Raw genomic sequence first — 18,690 nt, 5'->3', positions numbered from 1 at the left:
AGTAGTGGAAATAGTGAGCCTCATACTGTGTTTGTTTGTTTATGCAGGTTATATTAGGAACATTACCTGCTGTCATCAAACACAGTGCAGCATGACACGGAGTTAATGTCATCAGTCTGTGGGTGGGTGTGTGTGTTCTGTTCAGCAAGTGAAGCATGTTGGCTTATGTAAAGCCTTAATGCTGCATGTGTTTTGACTGATTGGTGTGTAGATATGCTGAAATGCCTATTTCACACATTGCAAAAAAACCTCCATATGCCTGTGCAATGTTTCTAAAATCAGACGAAAAGTAGAATCTAGAGCAAAGGTGTCAAACCATAGGCCGTGGGCCCAATCAGGCCCGTGAACAGGTTTTATCCTGCCCGAGCGATGAGTTTGCCAATTTGAAAAATTAGCTGTTTTTTTTTTTTTTTTTAACAAAAGAAACTGCGGTTCTAAATGTGTCCACTGGATGTCACATTAGCGATTCTGTGAGGCAACGAAACAATTTATAATGGGGGCAAGCAAGAGGTACACAGTAAAGGGTGACGTGGCTCCTCTTCCTCGACCCACATGAAACTTAAAACCTGCCGTTTTATGGCTTCTGTTTAGAATACATCGTTTGGCACCCTCGTTGCCCCACAATGTCTCTGTCAAACACAATAAATTTGAACTTACCGTATTTCCTTGAATAGCCGCCGGGGCGCTAATTAATTTAAAACCTCTTCTCACTCCTGTGCTTATTCAAGGCATGCGGTAAAAGTAATCAGGCGCTAATCCTTTTAAAACCTCTTGTCACCCCTGCGCTTACCAATGGCATGCAGTAAAAAAAATTGGTGTGATGTAAGGATACCATCATGAAAAGCACATTTAATAAAAAAAAAAACGTTATTATGGTTATTATTTTCAGCACCGAAGGCTTGGAATAACCTGCAATTGAATATTCAATTTAAAACCCTTGTTACATTAAATGAGTTTAAAGCTTCTGTGAAAGGATTGCAGTTTACCTTGTCTGTATGCACATGTGTCATATGAGCAAGTTTTAATGTTGTGAATGTGATGTTTTATGTGTTGTTTACTGTTTTTAATGTAACCTTGCTGCTGCCCTCTTGACAAGGTCTCCCTTGGAAAAGAGATCTTTGATCTCAATGGGATTTTGCCTGGTTGTAAAGGCTGCTGGTAAATAAAAAATAAATTAAAGGTGGTCTCACCTTTGCTTGTAAATGAGATCCATGCCGGCTCCTTCTGATCAGGGGCATCGATGGCTTGTTTACAGAAGTATTCCTTATCTTTCTTCAATTTTAAAAGTCTCTCAGGAAGCTGCTATTGGACTGCTGCTATCAGTTAGCTCAGGTGTGGGCGACTTCCCTCTCGTTCTGCTCCGTGGGTGATCTCTTTATCCCAGGACCACCAAGAAAGGGCATGGGTTGAGGAGTTTGACTTTGTTTATTTTTCAATAAAACCTCAGTCAGGTCGCTCTTCCGCTTGCTTGCCGGTATCTTTGGGAGGGCTACAGCTAGCGTGAACTAGCATGCCCCGCCTGTCTATCGGACCGTAGGCTCCACAGGTATAATTAATAAAACATTGCTGCTTAGTGTTCTTTTTAGCATACCGGTATTCAATAGCTTGGACCTTAACTGAATAGCTCTTAATCATTTTCCCTTTATGCAATTTCAAATTGTTGAAATAAGCTTTCGCCATTTTGAAATTGATGATAGGGGAAGTGTCACTCGTGACGTCACGAATTTGACCCGGCGGTAATTCAAGGCAGGCGCATATTGCATGCCCAGCGGCAATTTCGAGTAAATATGGTAACCCTTTTGAATAGTTTTTGCCTCCGATTCTTATTTTTTGTTGAGTTAGCTCTGGATTAATACGTGCACATGACAAAGGAGGTATTAGATACCGAGAAGAGTTTACATGTTGTGTTTTTTGTTCAATCTGAGACGGACTGTGACTTTAAGTTTAATCCTGGCTTTGTAGATACACTGAGACAAAGTCTAAGCTCATTGGGTTTTTGAAACTGCACCAATTTCCTGAAAATGTTCAACAAACTTGAAGTGTTTTGTCCAGAGTATTATTTGTGATTTGTAGGTTTTTATAATGTGCTTTTTCCATTTTTGGTCAAAGTAAACAACTTCGAGTTGTCTTTATTTATAAGTTATAATGCCATGATTTTACCATTACGGGGTACTTAGAAATAGATTTTCCTCCATGTGGCCCCTGAGTTCAAATGAGTTTGACACGCCTGATCTAGAAACTTCTGTTTTTTAACACTTACTGTCCCGGTGGAGTACGGAAATATAATGTCGTAAATATTAGACCATATGTAATAAGGTGATCATGTTAAACCAAGTATAAGAGCAACAATGTCTCAGTTTGACGGCAGTATTTGTCATTGGGATTACACAAAACTGTCATTGCCGTGCAATGTACACACGCAGTCCATGTCTGTCACCAGTAATACTGAGGTGTTGCCCTAAGGATTAGCTCTACACTTCTGGTAGTAAGCCTTTAGACTGAGAGTGTGTGTGATTGTGCGTGCTTGTGCGCAGCCATTCATTTGATGATTAACTGAAAAGCTCATCTTTGCTTTCACACACTAAATTGTGGAAATATTGTCTGCCAAAGCTGTTCACTTGACAAGATGACTTCCAAAGATTATTTAAATTATATGATGTTTTCCGATTTGTGTCCTTTCTTTCGACATCTTAATTGTGGATGAGGCACTGTACTAACTAAATGATGACGCTGCAGTTTTCTCAATGCACTCTGTTCAACAGGAGCTTGTATTTAAATATGCATTAGAAGTGCATGTTCCTCTCGTGACATTTGTTTTTCCCCCTGCCCTACGCTTGCGGGAAGAAGAATTAGTTGATAAAAACAACGAGAAGCACATAGTACTGATGCAATGCTTACAATCTAAAGATAAAAAATGGGAAATTTGGGTGGCTTGCAAACTTACTGCTTTATGCAAAACAGGGAGGGCAGAAGGGAGGAAAACTGTGGGAGAGAAAAGGACCAAGACCGTAGAAGTAAATGAAGGGACAGAGTGATTGAAGTAATGTGAGCCTCCGAGCCATTAGTCCTTGTCATCACCCCTATCCTTGTCTTTCTCTCCGTTTTCCCATGTGCTCCTCATCTGCATTGTTTCTTCTCGTTTGCTCTATAACATTGTCTATTTTGCCTTAGATGTTCCTGTAAGAACACACTGAGGTTATTGAAAGTGGAAGCTAATGATCAATGACCAATGAAACTTCTTGTTTGGTAAAATTGTCAAGATTACTCTGTGAAAACTGTTTGAGGCATAATCAGGAGGGTTTGGACATGATCACACTGCATGCTTTTATGTTAACACATCCAATTACAACGCATGGATGTGCATGTGCTTCACAATACAAATGTCCTGGGTTCCATCCTGAGCCCAGGATGGAGCCCATGACCCGGGATCTTTCTGTATGGAGTTTGCCTGTTCTCCCCGTAACCTCCAGGTACTTCGGCTTCCTTCCATCTCCAAAGACATGCAACTGGGGATAGGTTGATGGGCAACACTAAATTGGCCCTAGTCTGTGAATGTGAGTGTGAGTGTTATCTGTCTATCTGTGTTGGCCCTGTGATGAGGTGGCGACTTGTCCAGGGTGTACTCTGCTTACCACCTGAATGCAGCTGAGATAGGCTCCAGCACCCCCACGACTCCGAAAGGGACAAGCGGTTGGAATTGGATAGATGGATGGATCACTTAAAAAATGTTGGGACAATTGCATCTTATTGTGTTTTTACATTCGACAGCCTGTTGCAATATTGAGTGGTTGATTGATTGGTTCCCAGTTAACTTAGGCCAACCAAGTTGACTCTGTTTACTGTATTAACCAGCGTCTGCACCAGGGTGTCCAGGTGTGGCAAGCAATATCATGATGATGTTTTATAAGGCAAACATTGAATCTGTCATCTGTTATGGCATCTCCACATGGTTTTGAAATCTGTCTGTCAAACTGAAAACCCAACTTCAAAACCTTATCAAGATGGCTTGTAAAATAATTGCCATGCAGCCCCTTAGTTCTCTTCAAGAAATATTCGAGAAGACTGTGAGGAAGCAGGGTCTTAAAATCACCCATGACCCACACCACATACTTCATAGTGAAATTGTGTTGATGCCAAATGGTAAATGGTACAGAACAAAAACATACATATATTGAGACACTTGTGATTTAGGGGCTATATAAGTAAACATTGATTGATTGATGGGCTTCACGGTGGCAGAGGAGTTAGTGTGTCTGCCTCACAATACGAAGGTCCTGAGTAGTCAGGGTTCAATCCCGGGCACGGGATCTTTCTGTGTGGAGTTTGCATGTCCTCCCCGTGAATGCGTTGGTTCCCTCCGGGTACTCCGTCTTCTTCCCACTTCCAAAGACATGCACCTGGGGATAGGTTGATTGGCAACACTAAAAATTGGCCCTAGTGTGTGAATGTGAGTGTGAATGTTGTCTGTCTATCTGTGTTGGCCCTGCGATGAGATGGCGACTTGTCCCCGCCTTTCGCCCGATTGGAGCTGAGATAGGCGCCAGCACCCCCCACGAGCCCAAGGGGAATAAGCGGTAGGAAATGGATGGATGGATGATTGATTGATACAAACACAACAGGTATAGATTTTGCACTTGCAAAGCACTTAACAACAAAAAACTACTGTAATAACCGGATGCAATAATAAGGAGTGCAATATTGGGATAGTGCAATACGGGAGGTGTGCAATACGTATGTAATGTGTGATCTCATAACTAACTGATATACCTGCACTGTGTACTGTTGTCACTGTATGTATGTATGTATGTATGTATGTATGTATGTATGTATGTATGTATGTATGTAAAACCCTGTGTTTTGATGCCCAAGACAAATTCCTTCTCGGAGACAATAAAGCCAATTATTATTATTATTATTATTAATATTAATTAGCACCCGCCCCAAAACCAATCAAAAATAATAAAAAAATAATGCTTAGTCAAGCTTTACTGTAATGTATGTGGGTGGATAGCCTGATTCCTTAGGCCAAAGTAGGGCAGAAAGGCCTGGCATCACCTCCTCTTTTTGCTGCATGAGTGACCTGAGGAAACAGCGTGTGCATGTGTGTGTGTGTCAGTGTGGGTGTGTTTGTGTGTCTGCCTTAAAGCAAGCTGCTGTCATAGTGGGAGGAGCAACACCAGCGAAGGAGAGGCACAGTAGAGAGAGTTAACATCTGTTGTTTCTGTTGCAACCAAGCAGCACTGGACTGGATTTTGCATACACACGCACTTTTTCCTGCTTAGCTACTCGCACACAGTATCTGTCTCGTCAGGGTTGAACACGTGTGGCGCTTCCCTGAACACTTTAAGCACACTTCTACGCTCTCTCACTTGTCGCCTCACATTCGCATCCCGGGACTCTTGCACTCCTCAATGCGCTGACGCTGATCTAACAGCCACCTCAGCATCATAGTGTGCGGAAGCTGAGCCTGCTCCCAGCATGTGAGTACAGCGGAGACGGAGTTGAAAGCAACAAAAGCTGAACCAACTAAATACATGACTGTATTCGTCTTAGCAAGACTCATTATACCTTTACTTATGCATTTAGTTGTACCCTTGTGTTCAGTTTTAGACACACAAAAAAACAGTTTGAATGTGAATGCCATGTTACATGTCTTCTGAGCAGTTGTGCAGCATGCAGATAACATACCCTGGCCTACTGTCTGTGGTCCAGTGGATAAAAGAATCATTGATGTAGAGACATTGTTGGTAATATAAACATCACATGTACAGTATTGTTTTGATCTGATCCTCTGGTTTACCTGTAATAAGTGCATGAGTGCAACACTAAAACCAAAGTGATATAGACTTATTAGACTGATAGCACCACAACCAAATAAACCACTCAACTTAGTACATGATGATTCATTTCTGAACACAATGACCAGTACAACTTAAATGTTTTTGTTTAGCAGAATCTAATTTATCTTTGTGTTTTCTACCGCCAACAATGTTTTTGCCTTTTTGATTTTTTGCTATTAACTTTTATTTTTCATAATACCTGATTTTGCTTTGATTGATCACCCTTCAATATTCACTATTTAGTCAGTTTCTGTCCTAATCTCTCAACACTATCTGGAGAAAAAGTGCTCTGTGAATATTTTTGGGAAGTAGTGTTTAAACCATGGTGTGTAGCCTAAATGCTAAAAGGTTGTACTTGTATAGCGCTTTTCTACCCCTTGTTAAGGAGCCCAAAGCTGAATGTAGTGAATGTAGTATTTCCACATTCACCCATTCACACACACATTCACACAGCAGGAGTTTGTTTTGCTTTCACTTTGTGTAAACTAGGGGTCTTGTTCCACAGCCATACAGATCACACTGATGGTTGTGATATAAAACAACTTGTCTTTAACGCTTACTAATATGCGCCGCACTCTGTGAATCCACACCAAACACAATTCTGGAGAACATTGGGTCTGTGACACATTATAAACGCAACATAAGAATTACCCGGAATTCCAATTCATCAATGACTCTTGGCTATATTATATTATACACCCCCCCCCCCCCACACACACACACACACACACACACACCGATGCCCCCCCGCCCCTCTGTCCGTGCGCCTGTTGAGGTGGGCGGGGTTGGGGGGTGCGTGTATAATATAGCCAAGAGTCATGGATGCAGTGGAATTCTGGGTAATTCTTATGTTGCGTTTATAATGTGATACAGAGTCAATGTTTTCTAGAAATGTGTTTGGTGTGGGTTCACAGAGTGTGGCGCATATCAGTAAGAGTGTTAAAGTTGTTTATATCACAACCATCAGTGTAAAAGGTATGGCTGTTGACCAAGTATGCATTGCAATCTCGTATGAGAAGCAGCGATATGCATGTGTCCGACTGGCAAGCAGATAGCATGGTGTAAAGGTGGGCGCGATGACATGTTGTAGAGCAGTGGTCCCCAACCACCAGGCTGCAGCTGCAGAGGAATATGTATATATATATATATATATATATATTTTTGTTTTTTTTATCTCTCACTCAATTTTTTTTACTGCATGCTATTGGTAAGCGCAGGGGTGAGAAGATGTTTTAATATAATTAGTGCCTGCTTACTTTTACCGCATGCCTTGAATAAGCGCAGGAGTGAGAAGATGTTTTTAAATTAATTAGCGCCCCGGCGGCTATTCAAGGAAATACGGTATATACATATAGATTTATATGTACTCCTGACGATTGTGATTTTTTCCCACACTCATATATTGCACTCTACCACGGTATCGACAGAGGTGGGTAGTAACGGGCTACATTTACTCCGTTACATCTACTTGAGTAACTTTCGGGATAAATTGTATTTCTAAGAGTAGTTTTTATGCAACATACTTTTACTTTTACTTGAGTATAGTTATAGAGAGAAACTCTATTTTTCTACATTCAGCTCGCTACTCGCTACTTTTTTTTAATCGATCTGTTAATGCACGCTTTGTTTGTTTTGGTTTGTCAGACAGTCCTTCAAAGTAGGATCTACGCATGCCTGCTTTTCACGAATTACATGCAGTCACTGGTGACGTTGGACCAATCAAACAGAGCCAGGCGGTCACGTGACCATCACACGTCGAATCCGACTTAAAAAAGTTGGAAAACTTATTGGGGTGTTACCATTTAGTGGTCAATTGTACGGAATATGTACTGTACTGTGCAATCTACTATTAAAAGTTTTAATCAATCAATCAAAAGTGTAAAGGAAAAAAGGACACTTTTTATTTCAACCTTACTTCCCGTCAAAAGCCTAAAGGCTGATCGCACAGTTCCGTCTTCACAATAAAAGTGCCGCTCCAACGCGCCTGCGCGATCAAAATAAGAGTCTCCGAAAGACAGCGCAAACAAGCTAGCAAGCTACGGAGTTTGCCGCCAATGTATTTCTTGTAAAGTGTATAAAAACGAATATGGAAGCTGGACAAATAAGATGCCAAAAACCAACGACTTTCATGTGGTATTAGACAGAAAGGAGGAACTTTTTTATCCTCCCTTTGAAAACGTGGACGTTATCAGCACTACTGTCTGATTCCAATCAATGCAAGTCATCACAATCAGGTAATACACCAACTTATATTCTTGTCTTCATGAAAGATAGGACTCTATATGTTAAACATGCATGTATATTCATTAAAACACCTTTAACATGTCAACAAAAACAGCAAAATAAATAAATATAAATTATATACTGTATATATAAATGTATGTATGTATATGTAATACTGTTATATATGATATGTGTTATGTATATGTATATATATATATGTGTATATATACATATATATATATATTTATATATATATATATATATATTATAAATATATATATATATATATATATATATATATATATATATATGTATATATATATATATATATGTGTGTGTGTCTGTGTATGTATATGCATATATATATATATGATATGTGTGTGTATGTACTGTATATATAAATGTATGTATGCATATGTATATACTGTATATATGATATGTGTTATGTATATGTATATATATGTGTATATATATATATATATATACATATACATATATATATATATATATATATATATAATATATATATATATATATACACGTGTGTGTGTGTATGTATATGCATATATATATATGATATGTGTGTGTATGTATATGTATATATGAGGTAGATCACCTCGACTTGGTCATTTATTAAGTAATTGATTAACGTTGAAAAACGTATTGGAGTGTTACCATTTAGTGGTCAATTGTACGGAATATGTACTGTACTGTGCAATCTACTAATAAAAGTTGCAATCAATCAATCAATGCCTACTTAGCCTATAGTTCTGTTAAGTTATTGTGGCTCAATTTGCCTTATTTTTTTTTATTTTGATTTTTTTAGTATTTAATATATATTATTGTTTTAGTTGCTTAAGAGATATTCCTGGCTATGAATTTTCTCATTGCTATTTGTAGGTTTTTGTGCATTATTTGTTGCCGTCATCATTAAACGAACAAGTTACTCATCAGTTACTCAGTACTTGAGTATTTTTTCACAACATACTTTTTACTTTTACTCAAGTAAATATTTGGGTGACTACTCCTAACTTTTACTTGAGTAATAAATCTCTAAAGTAACAGTACTCTTACTTGAGTACAATTTCTGGCTACTCTACCCACCTCTGGGTATCGAGCACTATTCTCTGGATAATCTAATTAAGACATATATATATATATATATATATATATATATATATATATATATATATATATATATATATATATATTAGATATGCGCGGATAGGCAATTATATCATCTGCAACCGCATCACCAAAGTCGTCATCCACCCGCCGTCCACCTGAACCGACATTTTATCAGAACCGCAACCGCCTGCTACCCGCTCGTTGAAATAAATCGGCCACCTTTACCACTCACAGAGCTATTTAAACCCATTTCACAGCGTGATGAAGACAATGGGAGCCGCTAATATTCTCGTGAATTTCCAATGACATTCATCCTGATGACAAGAATAAGGGCATGCTGTGAAGCCATTGCCTTTGACACCTTCAACGACATGTACAAATCAATTGTTAGTCCAGCAACATGTTGTATACTGCTTCCACAATCACACGTACAAGATTGAAAGGCATACTGGGTGATACAGAGTACACTGATGGTTGTGATATAAACAATTTTAACACTCTTACTAATATGCGCCACGCTGTGAAGCCACACCAAACAAGAATGACAAACACATTTCGAGAGAACATCCTCACAGTAACACCACATAAAAAACACCCAGAATCCTGTGCATCCGTGACTATCCCTGAAAGTATTTTACACCGCCGCGCCCCCAGGCCCGCCCACCTTACCGACGGGGCGGGGGGGTTTGCTGATAGTGGGGTGTATAAAATAGTCAGGAATTATCATGGATGCAAAGGATTATGGGTATTTGTTGTGTTGCGTTTATGTTGTGTTACTGGGAGGATGTTCTCCCGAAATGTGTTTGTCAATCTTGTTTGGTGTGGCTTCACAGCATGGCGCATATTACTAAGAGTGTTAAAATTGTTTATATCACAACCATTAGTGTACTGAGTACACTGTACTCTGTGTCACCCAGTATGCCTTGCAGTCGTGTGTGAGTGTCTGCAGAAGCCACACACAACATGTTGCTGGATTGGCAAGCAGATCGTACATGTTGTAGAAGGCGACAAAGCCAATGGCTTCATAGCACGCCCTAATACCTATTAACTGGGTGACTGGCAGTCATTCTAGAGTATATTAGCGTCTCCTATTGTCTTCTTCGCTTTGCGACACGGGTCCTAAATGGCTCTTTAAATGGTAAAGGATACCGATCCCTAAACCATGTATATCAAATATTTCTGAATGTTTCAGCCGCCACCCGCCGAATCTAATTAAAATCAATTTTTTCATCATTTCACCCACCCTACCCGCGGTTTATCCCCGGACTCCGCGGATGAGACCGCAAACCGCGCTTCTCTTAATAAATATATATATATATATATATATATATATATATACATATACATATATATATATATATATATATATATATATATATATATATATATATATATATATATACATATACATATATATATATATATATATATATATATATATATATATATATTTAAAAAAAAACACAGACATGTTTATCATGTGTCACAGCGGAAACGTCCAAAGGCACTTTGGACACAAGCGAGAGCGTCCGTGAGGTAAGATGCTCCATCCGTGGATATGTCATATTTCAAGCACATGACAGGAAAGAAATCATTCTTCAGATCATGATTTATACACAGATGTTATTATACAACCTTAAGAGATACCTATAGGAAAAAATGGCAGCATGGATTTATATTACTCTGAATATATATATTTAAATATATATATATATATATATAATATATATATATATATATATATATATATATATATATATATATATATATATATATATATATATATGTATATTCGGTTTTGGTGTTAACGCACTTTTTGTGTCTTTCTTTTGTATTGAAATCAGAAAGGATGCACAATTATGTAAGCCCGCGTTTTTTTTTTGTTTTTTTTACCGGCTGGTTATTTTTTTATTTTTTGTATTTGATCGATAATCGCTTTTCGCTGGTGTTTTGTTTTGTTTATATTTGCAGAGTCAAATTTACGTCCGCGTTTATTGCGTTTTAATTGATCGTAAATTTTTATCAATGACAAATACTGCCTCAGTTTGCACTCAGACAACTTTACCGCTAGGGGGTGTCAAAAGAAAGACTTCACGGTAAACACTATGGTGAGTGTAACGTCAACCTTTTTTAACTTCATTATGTGGCATTTCTCCAGTAAATGACTTGTTTTAGGCTTAATGTGTCCATAGAAACTTCACTTGTATCTCTCGCTGTATCGACACCCTTTGAGGATGGAGACAGGCTCGCTGTTAGCTTCAAGCTTACTAGCAACCGACCAGACTCCTCCACCCCAAAAACATACTTTGCAGGTCAACAAACGGGGCAAATATGTGCCTTTTGAAGTGTTAACTTGCGAGGAGTGTTCAAAAGGAGTCTCTTGCAGAAGTGGCTAACAAGGTTAGCAAGTGTCGCTCGCTGAAGCAGAGATGCTGACTGTGCGTTGATAAATGATAAATGCGCATGTGTCACCAGGCTCTGCTTTTTATGGATACATTTATCAGATGAATTTTTTTTTATAATCCATAGCATATATTTATAATCTATAATCCGGGGCCACACTTTTGTGTAGCCCAGGGTCAAACTCGCTTCCCAAAATAATTAGCGCATGCTTAGTAATACCGCCTGGGCAAACTCTTGACGTCCCGAGTGACACTTCGTCTGTCATCATTTTCAAAATGGAGGAGGCTGATTTCAATACCGGTAATTCGAAATGGCATAAAGGGAAGACGATTAAGAGCTATTCAGTAGGATTTAAGGTCCAAGCTTACATAACACTCATTACTGCATACCTTTGAGACGAGGTTTTAAAATAATTAGCGCATGCTTACTTTTACCGCATGCCTTTGGTAAGCGCAGGAGTGAGAAGAGGTACGGATGTCCCGATCCAGGTTTTTGCACTTCCGATTCGATACCGATATTGTTTTTGCACTTCCGATCCGATACCAATACTGGCCGATATTGGCCTATCCGAGCATGTATTCAAGTTTAAAGTTATTTAGCCTACTTAGTTGTCAGATTCATGTTGAAAAGGGTTTTAGTACTCTTGATAGCAACTAGCCAGCTGAATTAGGTGAGTTTGAATAATATACAATGGTTGGCATTCAAGGATAAACACAAAATAGATAAAATTATACATGACAAACAGAAATGGCATCATTAAACAGTAAAAAAGTGAACAGCATAAAGTGCAAATAATGCTGTAAACATTATTTAAAGAAGCAAAACACACAAACAACCTGAGTGGGATAAAATGTCTATAACTCAGCATCAATACTTGCTCTTGAACAAGTGTAAACTTGAAAAAAAAATAAAAATAAAACTATGTACACCAGGGGCGCTCACACTTTTTCTGCAGGTGAGCTACTTTTCAATTGACCAAGTCGAGGAGATCTACCTCATTCCTATTTATAATTTGTATTTATTTATTTATGAAAGAGACATTTTTGTTAACAAGTGGTGTTTAATGATGATACAAGCATGTTTAACACACATAGATTCCTTTCTTTCATGAAGACAAGAATATAAGTTGGTGTATTTGATTCTGATGACTTGCATTGATTGGAATTAGACAGTGGTGCTGATAACGTCCGCATTTTCAAATGGAGGAAAAAAAAAGTCCTCCTTTCTGTCCAATACCACATGAAAGTGGTTGGATTTGGCATCTCATTTGTCCAACTTGCATACTCGTTTTCAAACACTTTGTTATGAGAGTAGCATATGTGTGTGGCCCTTTAATGTCTGGCAGCAGGTGAGTGACGTCGGTGAGGGCGGGGGAGAAATACATTGGCATCAAACTCCGTAGCTTGCTAGCTTGTGCACGCTAGCTTTCTGAGACTCTTATTTTGTTAGCATAGGCAGGATGAAACAGGTCTTTTATGGTGAAGACAGGAACTGTGCAGTCGGTCTTTAGAGTTTTGACATTAGGTACGGAGTCTCTAGAAATAAAATGTGTTTCTCTGCGTCCCTGTTAGTGATTTTTTTCTTAAATATGAGCTCGCAGCAGCGAGCGTCATCTCACAAGATCCTCGGGTGCCGAGAATGTCAAACAACTGACGAAAGTGAAGTCTTGGTATGATTGATGATTGCTCATTTTTATGTATATTTTTTAATGCCTGGCTTGAGATCGACTGACACACCCTCCGAGATCGACCAGTCGATCGCGATCGACGTAATGCCCACCCCTGATCTACACACTCCTTTCAACACAGACGTTTTGTGTTGAATGTGTGCTTGAAAATGCGGAATGGAGCGTAGTGAGCAGCAGAAGAGTGGACTGTATTATTTAAATCGGTGCGGAACGGATTTAAAAAAAAACTAGATCTGGATCGGCGTTTTCCCATGCCATGCCGATACGCATTTTTTGGCAAATATCGGCAGCCGATCCGATCCAAATATCGGATCGGGACAACCCTAAGAAGAGGTTTTAAATTAATTAGCACCCCCGCGGCAATTCAAGGAAATACGGTATATTGTACACAACCTAAAATTCTAAGTTTCTTCAAACGAAGCTAGCCTACTTCCTCACAGTCTTTAGTCTATTGCCGCCCCAGCCAGCGATGAGATGGAGACGTGATAGTGGCGACAGGCCTAATTACTCTGTTCCTTATGTATATATATATATATATACTAAAAGGGAATAAGCGGTAGAAAATGGATGGATGGATATATATATATATATATAAATATATATATATATATGTGTGTGTTTTTGCCTTTTGATTTTTTGCTTTTAACTTTTGTTTTTCATAATGCCTGGTTTTGCTTTGATCAGTCACTCACCTCCTTACTGTTTGGTCTCACTTTAATATTCACTAGTTAGTGTTCTTTCCCATTTGTCCATTTCTGTTTTAATCCCTTAACACTATCTGGAGTAAGAAGTGCTCCGAGACAAACAGATGCTGTTGTAAATTTTTGGGCTGCAAAGCAAATAAAATATGCCAATCAAACAATTTATATCCAGATTACATTTAATGAGGGTGTAAATTTGAAGATGATAGACAGAAGTTGATAATGGAAGTAATGTAATATTCAGTTTATGGTCACTTTCATTACGCTTTCATTGGCATGAGTTCTGCATCAAGTCATGATTGTACAGTATTACTATGTTCTTGAGTGGAATATGCATTTATGCTAGCAATGAATCCCAATGTCATTATTTAAATGTGTTAGTGGTTTATTATGTTTTTTTATGTTTTAATACACTCATCATTAGAATGAATGAGTGGAACTAAAGGGAAACTACACTTTTTTGTGAATTTTGCCTTATGTTCTCAATATCTAATTTTTTTAAATGATTTTAAAGATGATAATAGAATAGAAAGGAATAGAAAGTACTTTATTGATCCCTGGGGGAAATTATGCACCAAAAAACACTTGAAAGATGCGGCTCATAGGAGTCACCGTTGTAGCCTTCAAAGCCCTCTAAAACCACCACAAAACCCTCCAGCAATGTTTTGTATACACACTGCAAGTTTATATATAATTTAGTAACAGAGACATTCATAACGATATGTAATATTTATTAATATTTACCGTATTTTGATCATTTTAATAATTTCTGGAACTGATTTCTTTTGCGCATTGATTTATGTGTCCATAGCAGCACACACAGACTTCTGGCAACAAATGTGTGTTTCTATTTCCGAAGTCAAACATTTGTGTGTTTTCTAATCATGGCAGACTCTGTAACAGACAACGAAGACGACAATTTCTGGACCTTATACTTTTGAAACTAAATATACTACTGCTTATAGAAGCCAGCTAGAAGGAAGAGTGAGACGTTTGAGCAGCAAAAGCCAGTAGAGAGAGGTAAAAGTGATTTGGACGTTATGAATATGGAACTTGGAGCCAAGGTATTTGGACATATTTGGCGTGCCTACTCAAAATCAACAGGAAAACGTCCCTGGACAGCTGGATCAGATGAACAAATGTCCATTGAGTGAGTCACTTTATTGTTGATCATGATACACGCAGCATGCCATGAGTGTTAGTACAACTACAGTACATACACTGTCTGGCTAGCTCAGCTGTGTACAACCAAAACATGAATTGTGGGTTAATACTTTACAGATACTGTTCATGTTTTTCAGTCAGTACAAATTGGTGTCATATCGCAGTGTTGTGCATTACAAACTCAAACGTCTTTCGTGCTGACGAATAAGCTGGCTTATCTCTTTTCGTAGTTAGCTTTTATGGCTAATAGCGTAGCATGGCAATGTGTTACTACACTAGAAAAAGAGTTCTTCAGTGTTCTCTCTTACAATAACAATGTCGCTACAGTTTGGTTAATATAAAAGTTACGGAACGTAAAATAAGCATTCTTGATGGTTTTTAAATGCATTTTTAAAGTGATTTAAAGGTAAAATTGATTACTCCCATTATCTGCATTAGCTACCTAAAACGAGCCGATTTTTATACATTAGAAAGTGAAAACCCCCAAAAACTTTTGTATTCTTTTCTCTTATAATGATTGTGAACGATTGGCAACATTCCCCGAAAAAAAAGTACAGTTCCCCTTTAAGAATGTATTTGAACTGTTCTTTTTCCAGGGTGATGTTTATACAACTTGGACCCTTATTATTTTCCTTTCTCTGAAGGGGGGATTCAACAGGGCGGTTGCTGGTTGTTCCATCTCCATCGTTGGGGTCTGTACGGGTAGGGTGGGTGGTTCCTGTGGCTCCGTGCTGGGCGGTCCTGCGGCGGCCGACTTGGGCCGCGCCGCCCTCCCCGGGGGTGGGGGATGGGCTCATAGGGGCCCGGTTGCTGGTGGGGCGAGGGCGGTCTTCCCGTCCGGTTGCGGGGACTCTCTGGGCCCCACCTGCGGGGTGTCCCGCCTTTTTGCCAGTGTGGGGTGTTGTCTCTAGCTGGTTTGAGGGCTGGCTGTCCCCTGCTTCTCCCGTGCCTTGTCCTCTGCCGGGTGCGTCTGGCTGCAGCCTACTGCTGGCTCTTCGGGGCGGCACGGGGGGCCGGGTTCTGGGGTTCCGGTTGCTGGCCAGCCTGGCTGTGTGGGTCCCTGGTCACTGGTTCCCTGGGTGCCACAACTGCTGTTTGTGGGTTGGGCTCTCTGGGTGGCTGGGGCCGTACTCTGGCTCCCACACACTGGGAGTAAAATATATTGTACATATAAATACACATATACACAGTTATTCATACATACATATAGAAATAGGTACCTACGCTCCCGCATACATACACAAATACAGTACATGCCTACATACCCAAAGTTCGTACATCCACATGCACATTCACTGTACAAACATACATATACACATACATGTACATATACATTTACTGTACAAACATAAATATACACATACTGCACACATACATTCACTGTACAAAAATACATGTACACATACTGTACATATACATTCACCGTACAAACATACCAGGGTTTCCCGCAGCGCTTTGTTGTTAAGGCGGCCGCCTTGACAACAAAGAGCCACCGCCTAAACTAAAGTCTTAACAAGTGCTCTGCTTAGTTCTGCCTCTGCCTCCATCAGTACGTCTCTGCAGCACCCAGCATTGTCCCACCCAAAGAACCATCTGATTGGTTACACGCAGAGCGGTAACAGCCAATCAGCAGTATGCATTCAGAGCGCATGTAACAGCCAATCAGCCGTACGTATTCAGAGCACATCAGCAGTGCGTATTCAGAGCACATGGAGTCAGTGCTCACGACAGAGGCAGACAGAGAGGAGAGACGGTGGGATGAGCAAAACAGTGTTTAGCAGGTGTGCATAAGGCAGCGGACTCTCCACAAATTATAATAAACACTTCCAAGTCAACTACTAGTAACGTCACTATGAGCCCGTTGACGTTCTAGAAACATAAACGGCAGCTCAGCTTGCTTGCAGTCCTTGAGGTGAAGGCTAATAAGCTTTTAGCGTAATGTTAGCTCACTGTGCGAGGCGTGTGTGTGTTATGGACAGCAAAGCCCTGTCTGTCTGAGAAAAAGACAAGCATTATTGACCTACAGTTAACAACTAAGTAATTTCACTTGACCTGTTTCTGTGTTAATTGAGCTGTGTTGAAGCAGCAACAAAGGACATTATGTTAAAATAAAAGTTTCCTGAAGCTGTCTCTAACAGTTGATGTAATAATGTAACTGCATCATAAAACCTACAAACCCCGTTTTCATATGATAGATAGATAGATAGATAGATGGATGGATGGATAGATGGATAGATAGATAGATAGATAGATAGATAGATAGATAGATAGATAGATAGATAGATAGATAGATAGATAGATAGAAAGTACTTTATTGATTCCTTCAGGAGAGTTCCTTCAGGAAAATTAAAATTCCAGCAGCAGTGTACAGAGTTGAGATCAATCAAAAAAAAAAAAGGTAAAAGTAAATAATGGGGGTTTAAACCGAAACAAAATAGAAAAATATTACAATAAGAATAAAAAATAAAAAGCAACAATGGGAATAAAAATACAAAAGTAAAATAAGACTATAACAAGAGAAAGTAGGCAGTAGTGACCATGTCATGAAAACACACTGCACTGTTATTGTTTTGCAACCCCCCCACCCCCCGCCCCAGAGAGGAGTTGTACAGTCTAATGGCGTGTGGGACAAAGGAGTTGGGAAATTGTGTTAGATGTAAATACAAACGGAATACAATGATTTGCTAATCATTTTCAACCCATATTCAGTTGAATATGCTACAAAGACAACATATTTGATGTTCAAACTGATAAACATTTTTTTTTTGCAAATAATCATTAACTTTAGAATTTGATGCCAGCAACACGTAACAAAGAAGTTGGGAAAGGTGGCAATAAATACTGATAAAGTAAGGAAATGCTCATCAAACACTTATTTGGAACATCCCACAGGTGTACAGGCTAATTGGGAACAGGTGGGTGCCATGATTGGGTATAAAAGCAGCTTCCATGAAATGCTAAGTAATTCACAAACAAGGATGGGGCGAGGGTCATCAATTTGTAAGCAAATGGTCGAACAGTTTTAGAACAACATTTCTCAATGAGCTATTGCAAGGAATTTAGGGATTTTACCATCTACGGTCAGTAAAATCATCAAAAGGTTCAGAGAATCTGGAGAAATCACTGCATGTAAGCGATGATATTACGGACCTTTGACCCCTCAGGCGGTACTGCATCAAAAACCGACATCAGAGTCTAAAGGATATCACCACATGGGCTCAGGAACACTTCATGAAACCACTGTCAGTAACTACAGTTGGTTGCTACATCTTTAAGTGCAAGAAAACTCTGCTATGCAAAGCAAAAACCCATTTATCAACAACAACAAGGAACGTCGCTGGCCTCTCTGGGCCCGAGATCGTCTAAGATGGACTGATGCAAAGTGGAAAAATTTTCTGTGTCCACATTTCAAATTATATTTGGAAACTGTGGATGTGGGGGCCCTCCGAAACAAAGAGGAAAATAACCATCCAGATTGTTTTGGGCACAAAGTTGAAAGCCAGTATCTGTGATGGTATGGGGGTGTATTAGTGCCCAAGGCATG

The 18,690-nt window shown here is 39.2% G+C and overlaps 1 protein-coding gene across 15 annotated transcripts in view; it reads left to right on the top strand.

Moving 5' to 3' along the window:
- Positions 1-18,690, top strand: part of LOC133540738 (discs large homolog 1-like protein) — a 213,634-nt gene that overhangs the window by 164,759 nt on the left and 30,185 nt on the right. The window contains exon 1 of one of the 15 annotated variants that reach the window (XM_061883628.1): positions 5,179-5,480. The exons of the other annotated variants lie outside the window; for them this stretch is intronic. The gene's annotated coding sequence lies outside the window, so the exon portion shown is untranslated. Of the gene's footprint in view, positions 1-5,178; positions 5,481-18,690 lie in introns of those variants that run through there. 15 annotated transcript variants of the gene reach the window in all.

Source organism: Nerophis ophidion, linkage group LG22 (genome assembly GCF_033978795.1).
Source record: "Nerophis ophidion isolate RoL-2023_Sa linkage group LG22, RoL_Noph_v1.0, whole genome shotgun sequence".
NCBI classification, from domain to species: Eukaryota; Metazoa; Chordata; class Actinopteri; order Syngnathiformes; family Syngnathidae; genus Nerophis; species Nerophis ophidion.
Note: the sequence above shows the minus strand (reverse complement) of the source record. Positions and strands in the feature narration are given on the sequence as shown.